This window comes from Crocuta crocuta, unplaced genomic scaffold (genome assembly GCF_008692635.1).
Source record: "Crocuta crocuta isolate KB4526 unplaced genomic scaffold, BGI_CrCroc_1.0 scaffold205, whole genome shotgun sequence".
NCBI lineage: Eukaryota > Metazoa > Chordata > Mammalia > Carnivora > Hyaenidae > Crocuta > Crocuta crocuta.
The window spans coordinates 1,472,772-1,479,756 of NW_027530644.1; the positions used below are offsets into that span (position 1 = coordinate 1,472,772).

The 6,985-nt window shown below is 38.5% G+C and overlaps 1 non-coding gene across 1 annotated transcript; it reads right to left on the reverse strand.

Moving 5' to 3' along the window:
- Positions 1–4,904: 4,904 nt before the first annotated feature.
- LOC144235566 (U6 spliceosomal RNA) lies at positions 4,905–5,011 on the reverse strand. Its single transcript, XR_013336255.1, has one exon. It is a non-coding gene; the product is annotated as a U6 spliceosomal RNA (small nuclear RNA).
- Positions 5,012–6,985: the final 1,974 nt, after the last annotated feature.

A 6,985-nucleotide genomic window follows, 5' to 3' on the forward strand; every position in this document is an offset into this window, starting at 1 on the left:
CTTTCCAAATAAACAAAAATGGAAAGAATTTGTTACCACTGAACCAGCCCTACAAGACATCCTGAGGGGGATTTTCTGAGGGAAATATTGCAAGGAATGCAACAAGATACCAGAGACACCACCACAAGCATGAATGCCACAAAAGACACGGTGACTCTAAATCCATATTTTTCAATACTGACACTGAATGTAAATGTACTAAATGCACCAAACAAAAGACATAGGGTAGCAGGATGGATAAAAAAAAACAAAATCCATCTATTTGCTGTCTATAAGAAACTCATTTTAGACTGGGAGACAAATTCAGATTGAAAGTAAGGTGATGGAGAAATATCTATCATGCTACTGGAGGTCAAAAGAAAGCTGGAGTAGCTACACTTATATCAGACAAACTGGACTTTAAAGTAAAGACAGGAACAAGAGATGAAGAAGAGCATTATATAATAATTACAGGGCCTATACATCAGGAAGAGCTAATAATTATAAATGTCTACGCACCGAATATGCGAGCACCTAAATATATAAAACAATTAATCACAAACAGAAACAATCTTATGGATACAAATGTGCTAATAGGAGGGGATTTGATTACTCCACTTACAGCAATGGATAGATCAACTAGACAGAATATCACTAAACACACAATGAACTTGAAGTGGAACAGAGGGATTTGATAGATATATTTAGAACCCTACATCTCGAGGCCATGGAATTCACTTTCTTCTCAATGTCGCATGGCACATTCTCCAAGATAGATCACATACTTGGACATAAAGCAGCCCTCAATAAATATAAAAGAATTGAGATCATAGCATGCACACTTTCAGATCACAATGCTATGAAACTTTAAATCAATCACAGGAAGAAGTCTGGAAAACCTCCAAAAACATGGAGGTTAAAGAACACCCTACTAAAGAATGAATGGACCAATCAGGCAATTAGAAAGGTAATTTAAAAATATATGGAAACAAATGAAAATAGAAACACAACAATCCAAACTCTATGGGATGCGGCAAAAGCAATCCAAAGAGGAAAGTACACTGCACTCCAGGCCTATTTCAAGAAATTAGAAAAAGCGCAAGTGGAAAATCTAACAGCACACCCAAAGGAACTAGAGAGAGAGCAACAGGATCACCCCAAACCCAGTAAGAGAAGAGAAATAATAAAAACCAGTGCAGAAATAAACAATATACAAACCAAAAAACAGTTGAACAGATCAATGAAACAAAGAGTTGGTTTTCTGAAAATATAAACAAAATTGACAAACTTCTAGCCAGGCTTCTCAAAATGAAAAGAGAAAGCACTCAAAAGACAAACTCATGAATGAAAAAGTACTTATTACAACCAACCCCTCAGAAATACAAGCAATTATCAGGGAATACTATGAAAATTATATGCCAACAAATTGGACAATTTAGAAGAAATGGACAAATTCCTAAACACACACTCACTACCAAAATTCACATGGGAAGAGATAGAAAATCTGAACAGACCCATAACTAGTGAGGAAATCAAATCAGTTATCAAAAATCTCCCAATAAATAAGAGCCCTGGACCAGATGAGTTCCTGGGGAATTCTACCAGACATTTAAAACAGAATTAATACCCATTCTTCTCAAGCTATTCCAAAAAATAGAAATCGAAGGAAAACTTCCAGACTCATTTTATGAAGCCAGCATCACTCTGATTCCCAAGCCAGACAGAGATCCAGTAAAAAAAGAGAGCTATATGCCAATATCCTTGATGAATATGGATGCAAATCCTCAACAAGATACTTGCAAACCGAATGGATGAGATCCAGTAAAAAAAGAGAGCTATATGCCAATATCCTTGATGAATATGGATGCAAATCCTCAACAAGATACTTGCAAACATGAAAAGAATTATCCACCATGATCAAGTGGGATTCATTCCTGGTTTACAGGGCTGGTTCAATATTCAGAAATCAATCAAGGTGATACATCACATTAACAAAAGGAAAAGATAAAAACCATATGATCGTGTCGATAGATGCAGAAAAAGCATTTGACAAGATAGAGCATTCCTTCTTAATAAAGACACTCGAGAAAGTCGGGATAGAAGGAACTTACTTAAATATCATAAAAGCCATCTATGAGAAGCCCTCAGCTAACATCATCCTCAATGGGGAAAAACTGAGAGCTTCCCCCTGAAATCAGGAACACGACAGGGATGTCCACTCTCACCAATGTTTAACGTAATGCTAGAAGTCTTAGCATCAGCCATCAGAAAACAAAAGGAAATAAAAGGTATCAGAATTGGCAAAGAAGAAGTCAAACTTTCACTTTTCACAGATGACATGATACTCTACATAGAAAACCTGACAGACTCCACCAGAAGCCTACTAGAACTGGATCCATGAATTCAGCAAAGTTGCAGGGTACAAAATCAACGTACAGAAATAGGTTGCATTTTTATATACCAACAATAAAGCCACAGAAAGATAAATCAAGAAACCGATCCCATTCACAATTACACAAAAAAACTTAAAATACCTAGGAATAAACCTAACCAAAGATTTAAGAGATCTGTATGATGAAAACTATAGAAAACTTATGAAGGAAATTGAAGAAGACACAAAGAGATGGAAAAACATTCCATGCTCATGGATAGGAAGAATAAATATTGTTAAAATGTCGTTACTACCCAAAGCGATCTACACATTCAATGCAATCCCAATCAAAATTGCACCAGCATTCTTCTGAAAACTAGAACAAACTATCCTAAAATGTGTATGGAACCACAAAAGACCCCAAATAGCCAAAGTAATATTGCAGAAGAAAACCAAAACGGGAGGCATCACCATCCCAAACTTTAGCCTCTACTACAAAGCTGTCATCATCAAGACAGTATGGTATTGGCACAAAAACAGACACATAGACCAATGGAATAGAATAGAGAACTCAGAGCTGGACCCACAAATGAATGGCCGACAATGAACCTTTGTCCCACAAATGAATCTTTGACAAAGCAGGAAAGAGTATCCAATGGAAAAAAGACAGCCTCTTCAACAGATGGTGCTGGGAGAACTGGACAGCAACATGCAGAAGAATGAAACAAGATCATTTTCTCACACCATACACCAAAATAAACTCAAAATGGATAAAGAACCTGAAAGTGAGACAGGAAACCATCAAAACCCTAGAGGAGAAAGCAGGAAACAACCTCCTTGACCTCCACCGCAGCAATTTTTTACTTGACACATCCCTAAAGGCAAGGGAATCAAGAGCAAAAATGAACTACTGGGACCTCATCAAGATAAAAAGCTTCTGCACAGCAAAGACAACAATCAATAAAACTAATAAGCAACTGATGGAATGGGAAAAGATAGCTACAAATGACATATCAGATAAGAGTTAGTATCCCAAATCTATAAGGAACTCATCACACTCCACACCTGAAAACCAAACAATCCAGTGAAGAAATGGGCAGAAGACATGAACAGACACTTCTCCAAAGAGGACATACAGATGGCCAACAGACATATGAAACGATGCTCAGCATCTCTCGTCATCAGAGAAATACAAATCAAAACCACACTGAGATACCATCTCACACCAGTCAGAGTGGCTAAAATGAACAAATCAGGAGACTCTAGATGCTAGCAAGGATGTGGAGAAATGGAAACTCTCCTACACTATTGGTGGGAATGTAAACTGGTGCAACCCCATTGGAAAACAGTATGGAGGTTCCTCAAAAAATTAACAATAGAACCCCCTATGACCCAGCAGTAGCACTGCTAGGAATCTACTCAAGGGATACAGGAGTGCTTATGCATAGGGGCACATGTACCCCCATGTTCATAGCAGCACTCTCAACAATAGCCAAAACATGGAAAGAGCCTAAGTGTCCATCAACTGGTGAATGGATCAAGAAGATGTGGTTTATCCATACCATGGAATACTACATGACAATGAGAAAGAATGAAATCTGGCCATGTGTAGCAACGTGGATAGAACTTGAATGTGTTATGCTAAGCAAAGTAAGTCAGACAGAGAAGGACAGATACCATATATTTGCACATATAGGTGGATTAGGAGGAAGCTAACAGAGGNTACAGGAGTGCTTATGCATAGGGGCACATGTACCCCCATGTTCATAGCAGCACTCTCAACAATAGCCAAAACATGGAAAGAGCCTAAGTGTCCATCAACTGGTGAATGGATCAAGAAGATGTGGTTTATCCATACCATGGAATACTACATGACAATGAGAAAGAATGAAATCTGGCCATGTGTAGCAACGTGGATAGAACTTGAATGTGTTATGCTAAGCAAAGTAAGTCAGACAGAGAAGGACAGATACCATATATTTGCACATATAGGTGGATTAGGAGGAAGCTAACAGAGGACCATGTGGGAGAAGAAGGGGAAAAATAGTTGGGTGGAGGGAGTGAGGCAAAGCATGAGAGACTCTTGAATGCTGAGAACAAACTGAGGGCTGATGGGGGTGGATGGGAGGGGGCGGGGGGGGGATGGGCATGGTGGAGGGCACTTGTTGGGATGAGCACTGGGTGTTACATGTAAACCAACTTGACAATAAACTATTTAAAAATTAAAAAAAAAAAAAAGAAATTTATCACCTTTGAAGTACCTGGGTGGCTCAGTCAGTTGAGTATCCAACTCGATTTTAGTTCAGGTCATGATCCCAGGGAAGTGGAATCAAGCCCCATGAGAGGCTCATTCTCTCTTTCTGCCCCTACCCAACTCGCATGCACACACACTGTCTGTGTCTCTCTCAAAAATAAATAAACTTAAAAAATTTTTTTAATAAAATAAAAATTTTAAATTTAAAAACTTCCTCTTTTGTAATATCTGGGAGGGGATCACCAATGTGGAAGGCAAGAAGGTTGCTTACATTTCTCTGAACTGGCACTTTTTTTTCTTTTTTTGATGGAATGCTTCACAAATTTGTATGTAATCCTCATACAGGGGCCATGCTAATCTTCTCTGTACAGTTCCAATTTTAGTATTTGTGCTGCTGAAGTGAGCAATGAACTGGCACTTTTTTAGTTGTGTTACCTTTAGCAATTCATTTGATCCACAGACTTCCAGCTCCAGATATGGAACTGAATTCGATCATTTCATAGATTCTGTTCAGCTAAAAATCTTTGAGTCCATGAATGGAACAGGCACACAGAAACTTTCTGCTTTAGAAAAGTGGCACAACAGGGAATTTTAGCTTGATAAATTTTAGAATGCTAAATTTGGATTTGAAAAATCAGAAATTAATTTTATTTATTCCTCCAAATATTTAACTTGCATATTTATGGATCAAATAGTGTGACTCAGGTATACTGAATGATACCTAGTAAAGACAAAAAGAAGGCAGAATGAAATACAGAAAGATAGAAATGCAGAAAGATTATCATAAGTGTTAATGACATATAACTTTAAAATAATAATATTGTCATCCTTCTCCAGCCCAGCCAAATCTGATAATGAATACTTTTGTTAATATATTTAAAATATTGAGGAAGGTCACTTATAATCACCACTTATAGACAAATAGGGGAAGATAGTGTTTTAGTTCACAAAAGAAACATGTCATACTTTTATATTTTATGAAACCATATTTTATATGGCTTAAAATTTACTGATTAGGCTCTCATCTTCAACAATATCTTACTTCTCAGTTCTTTTTTTTTTTTTAATGTTTTATTTATTTCTAGGAGAGAGAGAGAGAGAGACAGCGTGAGCAGGGGGAGGGTCAGAGAAAGAGGGAGTCACAGACTGAAACAGGCTCCAGGCTCCGAGCTGGCAGTCAGCACAGAGCCTGACGCGGGGCTCGAACTCAAGAACCGCGAGATCATGACCTAAGCGAAAGTCAGACGCTCAACTGACTAAACCCAGGCGCCCCCTTACTTCTCAGTTCTAATGTGAGCACCACTTAATTATTCCTAGGAAATATTTTCCCTCAAAATGTCCCGTAGTCCTGAACTTTGTCTAAACTCCTCTTAATCTGGGTAATATATGTCTTACCTTAACATTATTGAATATGTTTCTAAAATAAGAAGGGTAGAGCTTGGAGGTTTCCATTCATATTAACTCATATTTCCCCTGTGGTTAAGAGCTCCCTTTTCTCTCCCCCCCCCAAATATCCAAATATTGTTTTAGCTTTACTTGCAATCTCATATATTTCCACTCTGTAAGCTATTTTCTAAAATATGAATTGAAGTAATAGGAAAATTAAACAAGTCTGGCTAGCTTAGCATTTTCCATATTTAGTTGTTATATTTTGTCCTTCAGGACAAAACTCCACGTAAGGTAAAGAAAAGACAGTAAAGGTCAGAAAGATTATGGAGCCGCCAAAGTGTGCAGGAAGCCAACATGAATATGAGGAAATACATGAACAAATCTGCCCAAATGTGTTTATAAATGATTAAATTTATGGATAAAATGATATGATTCTGGAATTTGCTTGAAAATAATCAAGGTTTGGGGCGCCTGGGTGGCTTAGTCGGTTAAGCATCCGACTTTCACTTAGGTCATGATCTCGCGGTTTGTGGGTTCGAGCCCCGCGTCGGGCTCTGTGCTGACTGCCAGCTCAGAGCCTGGAGCCTATTTCAGAGTTTGTATCTCCCTCTCTCTCTGACCCTCCCCTGCTCATGCTGTCTCTCTCTCTCTCTCCCTCTCCTAGAAATAAATAAAAATATTTTAAAAAAAAAAGAAGAAAAGAAAAAAATATTCAGGGTTTGGGTGGAGGTGGGGAATAGAGTACAGATTAAAACAAAACTACGTGGTGGGGGGGGGGCGCCTGGGTGGCTTAGTCGGTTAAGCGTCTGACTTTCGCTTAGGTCATGATCTAGCGGTTCGTGGGTTCGAGCCCCGTGTCAGGCTCTATGCTGACAGCCAGCTCGGAGCCTGGAGCCTATTTCAGAGTCTGTATCTCCCTCTCTCTCTGACCCTCCCCTGCTCACGCTGTCTCTCTCTCTCTCTCTCTCAGAAATAAATAAAAATATTTAAAA